Genomic DNA, 12,502 nt, shown 5'->3' on the forward strand with positions numbered 1-12,502 from the left:
TTGAGCTCTATTCTCTTCTCTCTAGAAACCCTAATTTCTGGTCTACTCTTGACTTATGGCAGATGCTAAGGGAGGGGGGCAGGGGCTAGTATATATAGGCCAGAGCATCAATTCTGAGCCCTCTGATCAAACTGACTTGAATAAACGGTGTAGATGCAATCCTTAAGGTGGTGGAGAACCAACGTAATGAGGCGGAGACTAACAGGTGGGGCTAGGGGATGGCTGGCCTATAGGTGGGGCTAGAGCGCCTTGGCCTCCGCTTCGATGTGGTGCCTTCCCTAGTCTTCTAGAACCTTCTAAGGTAGTTTTCGTGTCGGATAAGCGTGATTTAATTTGACATTTTGATCCTCCTTGATGATTTTCTGGATAAACCCTACTAAAAACATAGATTCACCAAAACTTATGGAAATTGATAGTTTAAACCCCCTAAGTCTATGTTGGTGATCATTTTCATGCATGGTTTCAAGTTATATTGACGGTTTATGATGGATGATAACTACCATTAACAAACTCCCCCAAGCTTAACATTTGCTCATCCCTAAGCAATGCCAAACTTGGCAATGGATTAGGAGTTGCATCAATGTTTTTACTCCTCCAAAGTACACATGCGCTCAAACAAGAATTCTCCTCTAGATTAGAACAAACTGATCTAACTTTAAAACTTACCCATATTACCTTCAACCATGGGGCTTGTAGCCTTCACTTGGGTCTTGAGCAATTGAAAGACAGAACGATGAAGTCAAGTACTATGTCTCAAGTTCTTTGTTCAACAATTATTCTAGAGTTTTTACAAGTTTTCAAAAAAACTTAGAGATTCCATTGTATGACACTCTCAAGTCTCTCAAAATATGTGGTATTTGTGGATCCTCACCAAGGTAATAGTAATGTTATGCCTTTCTTTCCTCCTATAACTAAGGCTTATGCGGAGCTCATAAGAGTGGAAATAACATGAAAGAGCATACTTGCAATACATATATTGTAAAGTCAAACAACAGATCCAAAGAGAGTTGAGTCATACAATCAAATAAAGATGTGCATGTGTATGGAATATGGTGGAAATATATGGTTGCTAGCCTAATTCTACTATGCTCCTTGAAAGACTTATCTCTCTTTTGAAACTTGGAATTATTTGCAAGAAAACATGGGCTATCTTATTCATCTTTTTTAGGCAGGCATCTAAGTACCCATTTTTTCAATTCTCTTTTTTTTCTTCTCTCTTTTTTTCTTATGAATAACTTTTGCATAGCCCAATGCTTCTTCTACAACAAAACTTTTGAGAGATAGTAATAAAAACTTGGAGCATTTATTTGGTGAATGGAACCTATCAAGCATGTTTTTGGTGTCTACTTCCTAGTGTAGGAGTAAAGCATTTTTGGGTGGATCTAGATGGAAAGCATGTTTTTTGCGCCTACCCCCACTGTACGAGTAGTACATATGTAGGAGGTGTGTACATGATCTTGATTTTAAAAGCATGACAAACCTCTCATAAGGATCAACAAAGCTTGACAAAACTTAATGCAAAATAAGTAGCATAAAAGTAGTGGAAGTTTTTCTAGCTTAAATATCACGTTTGGCTCTGGTAGGATTTCAAGCTTTGTCATACTGGAACTCATCATGTTCATTTTTTATATTTTTTAAAAGAAATCTCTAGAATTTAGTATCACTTGGAACAAGATAAATAGCAGTTCAGACCTTCTCGTATTATATCCATCAATTACCTAGATTTAGATCAAGCATTGCTACCCACAAGTTTCAAGTTCAGAGCAAATTCTCATATAAAAACAATCATATCCAAAACTCGGGAGAATTCAAGGTTGAAAACTAGGTACCTAAAAGGAATTATAACAGAGCAACTATTCATCATTTACATCATGAATCATCTTCTTAAGTTCTTTTTATTTACTAGCTCTTAAAAATAGAAATTTAAAGCAAACTTAAAGCTAACTATATACACACTCTTTTTATTTGGTTTTCATTTTTTAGATCACACCTACTAATATATAAAAAACTAAGACAAATTTTTATTTTGCTTTCTTTTTTTAAATAATATATAACAAGCTTGAAAATAAAGAAATAAAATACTAGAAAAGAAAAAAAAACTTACCTACGGTAAATGGGGACTCCTCCCCTAAGCTAGGTGTTGGTGTGCTCGGTCGATCAGAATGGCGGGTCAATGTTGAGACCTTGGAATAGGTAGTGCCAATTCTCGTTCTCTTGCTCCTGGTGCTGTTGGATACTGGTCATGCATTCTCCCATTTTTGCTTGCCACTAGGAGTGCTGGTGTATCTGGTTCTGAATGTCTTGCTGCGTCTCTTCGATAGTCGTCAGCTTGGTGTCAAGGCGAGGGTGCTCCATCTGCTGCTCATGATAGCCCATGGACTAGTCATGGTAACCATAGGCAGAGAAGGACATACGTCTTCCCTGATGGCCACTCGAGACTTCTTCATATGGCTGCTACTGAAGTAGTCGAAGTTGCCATCTTGCCATTGCGCAATTGAGCCCTGATGCCAGGAGCTCTCAGCGTGCTGAGGAGCGGGCTACTCCGAACCTGCATGCTCGGGCTAGCGCATGTGGGAAGATTCCCAACCAGCATGCTCGGGCTGGTCCCAGCCTGCATAACTAGTGAAGGCCGGTCCCTCCAAAATCAGATCATCACCACGATATCTGGGCTGCGGGTTGCGCGTGAGTCTCACAGAAGCGCTCCGGTGAGGCGTTGCCTCCTTCTCCTGTAAATCAAAGACAAAAGACTACACCTCATATAGACCAAGGTTTTGGTCTAGTAACGGGATTTTGTTTGTATAATCCATATACATCATGACAAGTTTTCCATCCTTTTTCTACTTTAGCATGTGAGCTTGGACAAAATATTCATAATCAACAAACCAACGGGGAATGTCATCGATGTAAGCAACAGAAGCATTATTCAAAAGATCCAAATTTTTGCCTATGCGAGTAACCAAAGAAGTACACCCAACATATCCCTTAAGATTAGGAATTTCTTTCCATTGTTTCATCATAAATTTGACAGGTGAAACCTTCCTTCTCTTAACCATGGCATAGAGCAACTTGAGTTCATCATTCCTTATAGTGCAAAAATCATTTCTAGGAAATAAAGTAAATCCTAGCCATTTATGTATAAAATGAGAGTAGGGTGATGAATTTCATTTGTATGAGGATAGAAACAAGTAAGTTCTTTAGATATTTCTCTCCAAAATTTTATCCTATCGAAGTCTTGTAGAGTAGTGTCTACATCAATTAAGCACTGAGCATGGAATCCTAGAAGCTCACTAAAATTCTTCCAAGGAATAGAAAAATCTTTCCCAAAAAGTCTAAATGAAACTTTAGATTTGGTAGGTTGCAGGATGCATAAAAATTCTGCAGTCAAAAGCTTAGACCCTGGCTCATTAATTTCCCAAACATCCTCCCATCATACAGTCTTAAAAATGATGTCAAATTCAGTGTTCATACCTGTTGCTTGCAGTAGGGCTAGATCATAGGCGGGAGTGAGGATAAACCTATGAGTCTTCAACTGCTTGTAGATGTCCTTCTCCATCTTGTCCAGGAGCTTCAGGTACTTCTCCTCTAGGAGAATGTTCTTCTCAGCGAATGATGACCTAGACGGCGCTCTGGCAACAAGAGATGGAGTATCAATCTTCATGTTGGCGCTTCCTCTGGAAGACGAGCTTCTTGTCGAACGGAAGATGCTGCTCGCTTGATGTTGCCTACTAACTTGCTCATCTTCCTACAAAATAAACAAAAGACAACACAACTCGTGGAATGGATTTAGGAAAATAAAAAGTCAGTGGTTAGCCCTCCAGAGTCAGTCGTCTAAGAGTTAATCGTTTGAGGGTTAGTCATCTGAGATTGCCTAAAGGATTTTTCTAAACAAGATTTTGACATAACTTTCCCCCTTAATTCTATTGATTTTTTCTCTCAATTTTAATAGCACTATCACTCTTATACTCTTTCACTCTCTCTAATTCCAACAACTCTTCTACTAAGAATTTTCAAAACTACGAAAGTGGAATTCGAAATTTCAAACTTGGATGCTAGAATTATAGTGTGTGTGTGGCCGAGAACAAGCAGGAGGAGTGCCATTTATAGGCGGCGCAGCAGTAGGCTGGCCGGCCAAGTGGTGGGGCCGTTAGTGGAAATTTCATGCAGGCATGACCTGAGTGGAGATGGAGGTGGAAATGAAGGTGATAGTGGAGGAAGAAGTGATGGGTGGTGGTTGAGTGGGGCCCATGTGTCTCCCGTATTTCTACCATATACACATGTATATATATGCAATGCAAAAATACTTTATGATAATATGAAATATAACAAGATGAATGAATGGTATTTTCATTTTTTTATGCCTCCACAGTAAATATTTCTTACGGGTTTTTACGCTCCATAAAAATTAATTACATGGGGCTTAAATTTTTATGATGCCATGATGAGAATTTTTTTTATAATGCAGGTGTTGAAAAGTAAATATGCTAAGATAAAATGATTAATGCAATGAAAGAAGTAAATATGGATAACAACCGATTTTACCTCCCGGTAAGGGTTTGGGATTTTAAGTCCACCGAACTGCACTTCTCTAGTTGTATTTATTCCTTGGGTTCATCAGTCAGTATCGAAGATGGAGACCCTGATGGTTGTTCTTGCTTCTCATGCCACTCCAAATTAGAGCATTGTTCCGATCTTGGTTTGAAGGCAAATTGCTCTTCCTTGCCACTGATATGGAATTTAATTTCTCCGGCTCCAACATCAATGTGTGCATTTGTAGTATTTAGGAAAGGTCCCCAAGAATGAGGAGTGTCTTTATGTCTTCCTGCATGTCAAGTACTACAAAATCCACTGGAACAAAGAAGTTTCTTATTTTTACTAAAATATTCTCGGCGATTCCTACAGGATAGCGGACCGATTGGTTGGCTAGTTATAGGCACATTGATGTTGGTGTGAGTGTTGAAGAGTTGAGCTTGTCAAAAACCTTCTTAGGCATAACACTAACGCTTGCTCCAAGATCACATAGCGCATTTTCAAAGTTCTGGTTTCTGATCAAACAATCGATAGTGAGACATCCTGGATCCTTCTTCTTAACAGGTGATGTGTTCAGGATAGCTGCACTACACTCCTCCATTAGTTTGATTACCTCAATGGTGGGTAGTGGTCTTTTGTTGTTCAAAATGTCTCTGAGGTCCTTCGCATAGGTGGGTACCTGTATGGCATCTAGCAAAGGAATATTGATATATAACTTTTGAATTACCTCTATGAACTTACCAAACTGCTCATCCATTTTGGCTTTTCAATTTCTGTGTGGAAACGGTAGGAAAGTGGTGTCATGAAAATCTTGCATCATCTCTTGTGCTTGTGGCTCAACTTCATCATCCTTCTTCTCCTCCTATATTGTTGCCGGTGTCTTACCCATCCTTGTCAGATATGGTGGATCACGAGTTGACTTGCCACCTCTTGTGGTTATGGCATTGACCTTTTCAAGGTTAGTGGCAAAAGGCAAACTAGCGGCCAACTGAGCTAATTGTGATTCTATCCTTTTATTATAGCTAAGTTGGTCTTTTATAGAAGAAGAAAAACTATCCATTTTAATGTTTATGTTTTCTAGGACCTTATCATTAAAAGCAAGCTTCTTAGAAATATTCTCATTAATCCTAGCTTGTTCTAAGATCAAGTCTCTCAAGGATGGTTGTTTAGGATTAGAGGGATAATTACCTAGGTACTTACCTTGGTAATTTGACCGTTTGTTGATTCCATCCTTGTCTCTGTTGTTATGGAGTAGAGTTGTTGATGACAATGTTTGCGTCTTCTTGATATTTAGGGAAATCAACCCCCAAATAATTTCCACATATGTTTTGCGAATTAAAAGTATCTTGAATGGTCTGATGATCTTTCTTGTAATTGGCTCGCTGTTCAAACCAATTTAACAAGACATCCATCTTAGTTGACAGTACACACACCTCTTCTGGTACTTCTTCGCTCTTATTGCATGCTTGAATACTGCATTGGGACCAGCCTTGATTAGAGGCTATCTTCTCCATAAGAGTTTCAGCTTTTCCAAGGGTGAGTGACATGAATGATCCTCTAGTAGTAGCATCAAGTTGTTCATGAGCTTTCTGAGTTAATCCATGGTAAAAGCTTTGCATGAGCAACCAATCTTCCATCCCATGATGAGGACAATCTAAAATGTAATCTTGGAAATGTTCCCATGCTTTTGGAATGGTCTCTCCTTTTTGCTATTGGAAATTAGAAATTTTTCCTTGTAAGGCATTGGTCTTGCCTATAGGGAAAAACTTTGCTAAAAAGGCCTTCGAACATTTTTCCCACGTGTTGATGTCATCTTTGTTGGTGTAGAACCACTGCTTCGCCCTTCCCACTAATGAGAATGGAAAGAGGCGGAGTAGTATGATGTCTTGGGCAATGTCTTTGATGGTGATTGTGCTGCTTATCTCTAGGAAATTCTGAAGATGAGCACTAGCATCTTCATGTGCCTTTCCACTGAATGGAGTAGCTTGCACCATGTTGATGAGGCTTGGCTTGAGCTTGAACTCAAGGTTGTTGGTTTTGAGTGTTGCTCCAGTGTGGATATTCTCGATGCTTGGAGCAGAGAATTCACGCAGAGTCTTTTTAGCCATAGCTTCAGAAACTAGTGCGGAGCTTCCTCTTGATTGGGTTGATTCTGATTGATGCATATTGTTGGTGAATCACAACCAATCCTGCAATACCTTGTATAAGATATGAACAAAGACAAACAAGGGTAAGCCTGCTAAAGCAGAGGTGTTATGATTTCATCAATAAGTATTTATTTGATCAATTATCTATAGCCATGTGCCCCTCCCCGGCAATGGTGCCATAAATGCTTGTTGACATTTCTTAGCATCACTCTTTACTAAGTTGTCATCCCTAGCATGATGCCAGAAATGCGTTGTTGGTAATTATTAAGAACACTTGTAGATTTATATATTAAGTTTCCACAAGCACACAGATAATATACCATTGTAGCATTTCACCTAGGAGTATATCAGGTATCGTTATTTATATTTTATCCATAGGGGGAGCTATGGAGTTGGCATAGAGATATTATCAAATATGTATACTTATGATAAGATCATCACTCTCATGCTATTGCAGGGGTAAGTCAAGTGATCAATGAATGATAAGTGTAAGGTATTGATAGTATTCCAGAGATAGAAATAGATACTCATAAATGTAGTATAGCTAAGCAGGAGATTAATTAAGAGCGAAAGATTCCTAAGTCATTCCTTATTTACTAAGTATTTTGTACACCCAAGTATATACACTCTCATCTATAACATAATTTACTTTTGATCTATGCATAAGGAACATTACAAAGGAAGATCAAGAACAGAGCTTGACTCCCTTCGCAACCGGGTTCTACTTGCTCTACAAACGTGGAGTGGACTACAAAGGACTCAACGGGAGTGTCACATCTGCGATCTACCACATGACCCATAGTGTAGAATACATCCACAGGTAAACAATATTTAAGCACCACGCTTACATAATGTTGACCACTTAACTCACTCGAGTATTGAGCTAAGCGCTTTGTGAACATATGCATAAATTCATCATCAATCATAATTATATCATGTATATAACTAGAATAAACAAGGAACATAATAAATAGCAACATAATATTGAAGTAGCACAAAGTCATAAATAAAGATGGATACAATGTATATACTAGCCTCTAGACGACGAATCCAAAATCTTGAGCAATAGCCCAAATTCTACTTGAACCTTGCTAGCTAGCCTATACTAGAACTTTGAAGAATTGGAGCTCTATTCTCCTCTCTCTAGAAACCCTAATTTCTAGTCTACTCTTGACTTATGGCAGATGCCAAGGGAGGGGGGGCAGGGGCTGGTATATATAGGCTAGAACGACAATTCTGAGCCCTCGGATCAAACCGACTTGAATAAACGGCGTAGATACAATCCTTAAGGCGGTGGAAACCAACGTAGCGATGCAGAGGCTGATAGGTCAGGCCAGGGGCCAGTTGGCCTATAGGCGGGGCTAGCCCAGCAGCGCCTCGGCCTTCGCTTCGGTGTGGTGCCTTCTTGAATCTTCTGGAAACTTCTAGGGTAGTTTTCGTGTTAGATAAGCATGGCTTAATTTGACGTTTTGATCCTCCTTTACGGTTTTCTGGATAAACCCTGCTAAAAACATAGATTCACCAAAACTCGTGAAAATTGTCAGTTTAAACCCCTAAGTCTATGTTGGTGATCATTTTCATGCATGATTTCAAATTATATTGACAGATTATGATGGTTGATATGTACCATCAATAGGCAATATGTGGGTTTATTTGGGGTCGAGCTCCTCTGGTGAAATGAATTCCAAGGAGACTTACTGGATTGCTCATTCTTTAGGGGCTTCATCAAACTCGTGGGTGATCGCTAATGTGGATCATCGGGTGGTTGGTCTGCTGCCGAGCTAGAGTGCAACTCATTTTGCTGATGCATGCACTGGCTCGTTCTTGGCTCCTAAGGTGGAGAGGGATCTTTTGACAGTATCCAATTTGTCTCTTACAGAGGCAATGAACTTTCATGCAGCCAGCGTAAGTGGATGGGTGCTTTCTTGTATTCTTTTTATCGCTCTTTTCCTGCCTGATGGTAGTTTGATATGCCGCTTTTGACTTACTATAGGCTATGCTTCTGGCTCAGGGGCTCCAACACCAAGGGTAGGCTTTTCATCAAGGTCTAGAAAAAGACCTAACGGCTAAGGACGAGAGGATCTAGGCCCTCAAGCAGGAGCTAGAAATAGCTAAGAAATTAGTCAAAGAGAGTGAGATGGCTCGCAAGACTTTGGAGGAGCAGATCGAGAAGATGCAAAAGGACTTTGAGGAATACCGTCAGTAGAGGCACGACGAGCGCAAGAAGGTTGTAGTGGATGCATAGAAAGTTGTGAATATTTATAAGGATTTGATCCAGAGCATGGGCGAGGAGACCGAGATGCCTCGAGACACACTTGTGGTTGACTTTTTGGACTAGCTGGCCAATGAGCTAACCTCCTTGGGCGAGCACATGGCCATCAGGTCAGAATATGCTTCTTTCATTTCGCTACACACCTTCGCCCAAGCCTTGGAAGACTATGGGTGCGACCACCTTGAGAAGGTTGAGATAAAAGATCCCCCATCATACTAGAATGCTCCTAACCATGCGCACGACATGGCCCAAAGATTTTTTGATGGGTTTTGGCATCCGAGTGGCCGGGATCTCGCCCTACTTAGGGCTACGATGAGCTGTGGCTAGGTAAGCTTCCTTTTCAAAATTTTCACCTTTCGCTGCCTGGTTCCTTTTGTGAAAAGCTGTGAGTGGCTTAAGGTGCATGATATCCTTTTCACAGAGTCCCAAAGACTGTGTAGCCATCAAGGAGAAGGTAAAGAAATTTATTACAGAGCGGAATGCGTGGCAAGTAGTGGGCATGAGCGGCTGAGGCGATGTGGATGCCCCACCTACCCCTACTGCCGAGACCCTATGGGAGGATAACCAAGGCGGTCTGGGCGAGAACATCAGGCAAGATAGGGTAGAACATTAGGACTCGCCGCTCTGGGCAATTTAAAAACTGTTAATTTTGGTTGGATGTTGATGTAAAAACTTGAGATTAAACTACTATGGTTTTGGGGTGCAGGCTCCTGACGTGGAGCCTGTGCAACCTGTGGAAGTTTATCCCTTAATGATATATTGTAATGGTTTTTCTGTTGGTAGTTATTCCTGGTCTCGCCATCACGAGAAGTTTTTGGGCTCTAGTATGACCGGTTTTCTGAGGTCTCGATTCTACCACATGCTTAGAAAAGAGGGGTCCTTAATAGGTTTTTCTATTTGGAGTTTGATCAGGCCATTCTGGAGGAGCGAAAGGCCCATTGTGAACAACTCAGGAGAGATCTCGGGGAGCCTTCAATGTCTGATTTAAAAGATCCAAAAGAAGAGCCTGCCTGAATAGATGACATTAGATTTGGAAAATCATTGCTACAATTTTTATCTTTGCTCCGCACGGGGCGGAGCGTAGTTTAGTGTGTGGGCGTTGTGCAATGCTTGTAATCTTGCCTGCTATGTTGCTGTGTTGGAATGTTTGTGCATGTGTGATATTTGTAATGTCGTTCTCGATGTGTTGCTTGATTGGAAAGACGTCATACCCTCGACCTTTTAAGGCGAGGGGATGCACAAAGACACAAATGTTTGGGAGGCTTGTTTGCCAGCCCCTTGGTGTATTGCTAAGTCGAATAGACACCATCCCCCAACCTTTTATGGTGAGGGGATGCGCAAAAACAAAAACGTTTGAGAGGCTTATTCGCCAGCCCCTCAGTGTATTGCTAAGTCGAATAGACGTCGTCCCCCAACATTTTGGTGAGGGGATACACGAAGACACAAGCGTTCGAGAGGCTTCTTTGCCAGCCCCTCGGCGTATCACTAAGTCAAATATATGCTGTCCCCCAACCTTTTAGGGCAAGTGGAAAGCTAATGTTTTTGCTGCTTTACTGTCGACTTTTATTGGTTTTGAATTTGTGTTTTACACTTGTTTCAACGCTAGGTGTATTGGCATATATGCACAATCAGTATCTTTCTGTCTTCTTCTTGGCTCACAACATCTCACTTGTATGGCTGACTTGTTAGAGCAAATCAGCACTATTACAGTGCAAATTAGCTAAATTGATGTGTGGCATTGTGGTGTCGCGCTTACTAGCTCAAAGCTGCTAAAAGGATGCAGTCTCTTAGAGATGTGGGGTTTGGAGCTGTGGTTTCATCGGATGGGGGATGTTACATTTTTTTCTTGCAACATCCCTCTATGCTTGCTTGTTGAAGTGATGCGGCCACATCCTATTACCTCATCTTTTAGCTTCATGCCTAGCGATGACCAGGCGCATGCTCCTTTTGGACAGTATGCGCCCTGATCTTTACGTGTTTTGTCGCAACATCTAAACTTCACCATTGGCCACTTTATGCTTGTATAGCCTTTTGTCCCATGCTTGGGACCTCGCTATTTCAGTCGATAGCCGAGATCCCTGATACTCTCTCAAGCCCATTCAGTTGTCCCCATGCGCTAATAACACCTCAGCGTGCTATCGTAGCTGCTCTGTACGACGTGGGTGGCTATCCTAATGCTCTATCCTATATTGTGACTTGGGCTAGTGTCTGAGGATCCCTAGGCATCTTATTTATAGGGTTCTTGGGGGGCTCAGGTGTCGTTAATTCTAGTTGTTACAGTGGGTGGCGACATTTACCGCTGGTGTTGGGTGCCTCTCTTAACTCTATTTGTCCTTTGTTGTACTTGCTGTGTAAATGCCTCCTTTGTTCCTCTTGGCTGTGTTTGTCTTTTGTGCCTAGGTTTTGGCGAATGCTTTATTGGTTTTTTGTGTTGCCTACATTCACTTGCCCTCTTTACAGGTTTTGCGAATAGGATTTTACACCCTCGAGCTTATGACCCTCATTCCCACTCCTTTTTGTGGTAACTATTGCTTCATAGCTCTTAGGCCTTTGAACATTCGTCGTGCCCTCCTTTTTGGCGGTGCGAATCATTTCGATGCCTATTTGGCTTTTTTGACGCTCGCTCCTACTCCTTTTTGGTGGGGCAGAACATATTGATGGCCTAAGGCCTTTGATTTTTCGCTCAGTCCTTTTTGGTGATGCGAAGAGTTTGTGCAGCCCTTAGGCTTGTTTCTTGGTTGCTGAGTTTTTTATCATGACATTCCGCATGAGTGCACAATGGCGCAACCTGACTTGGTGCTTACCTTCATCGATAATCGGAGCTTGCCGAGGTCATGTTTTGTTTCGACATTCAATTTTTATACCATGTGTGGGGAAAAGTAAGTTCAAATTGTTTTAACGGGGTACAAAGGATCGCCTCATTGAAAAACCTCATGCCTTTTCACAAAGGCTTCCCCTATGAGGAAAAAGAGTGTGAATCCTTTTTGATGTTTACAAAAAATGGCAAAAAGAAAAATTACAACCCTCTAGGGGCAAAAATGCTATGGGTAGAAGTGACGTAGGTTGTCTGCGTTCCATGTGTGGCTTCTCTCGACCCCTTCTTTGTTGAGTAGCCTATAAACTTCTGGCTTGACCATATTCGCCACCACGAACGGGTCATACCACTGGGACTGTAGCTTGCCCTATTTGTTAGGATGATGAATGAGCACCATGTCGCCTAGGTTGATGTTCTTCTGTAGGACCTTCTTGTCCCTACAGGTCTTTATTTCTTTGTGATATTTGTCAAGGTTTGATGTGGCCTGCAAGCTGGCATTTTCTACTGCTTCGAGTTCCACATATCACTGTATTGGAGTGGTTACTGCGATTTCAGTCCAAAAAGAGCCTAGTCTGAGCTCTTCTGGTGTGATTGCTTCTTCATCGTACCAAAGGCGAAAAGGAGTGAACCCTGTTGTTTGAGTGCATGAGATGTTATGACCCTAGATAGAAGTGATCATCTCTTACACCCATTTTCCTTTCGGTGAGTCAAATAGTGCATTTGAAACTGCATTGAAAATCA

General features: G+C 41.2%; 1 non-coding gene across 1 annotated transcript; it reads left to right on the plus strand.

The window, feature by feature from the left end:
- Positions 1 to 6,162: 6,162 nt before the first annotated feature.
- On the plus strand, positions 6,163 to 6,270 carry LOC136511087 (small nucleolar RNA R71). The gene has a single exon (XR_010772643.1). It is a non-coding gene; the product is annotated as a small nucleolar RNA R71 (small nucleolar RNA).
- The last annotated feature ends 6,232 nt before the right edge of the window (positions 6,271 to 12,502 follow it).

The sequence above is a fragment of the Miscanthus floridulus genome, chromosome 1 (assembly GCF_019320115.1).
Source record: "Miscanthus floridulus cultivar M001 chromosome 1, ASM1932011v1, whole genome shotgun sequence".
In the NCBI taxonomy this organism is placed as follows: Eukaryota; Viridiplantae; Streptophyta; class Magnoliopsida; order Poales; family Poaceae; genus Miscanthus; species Miscanthus floridulus.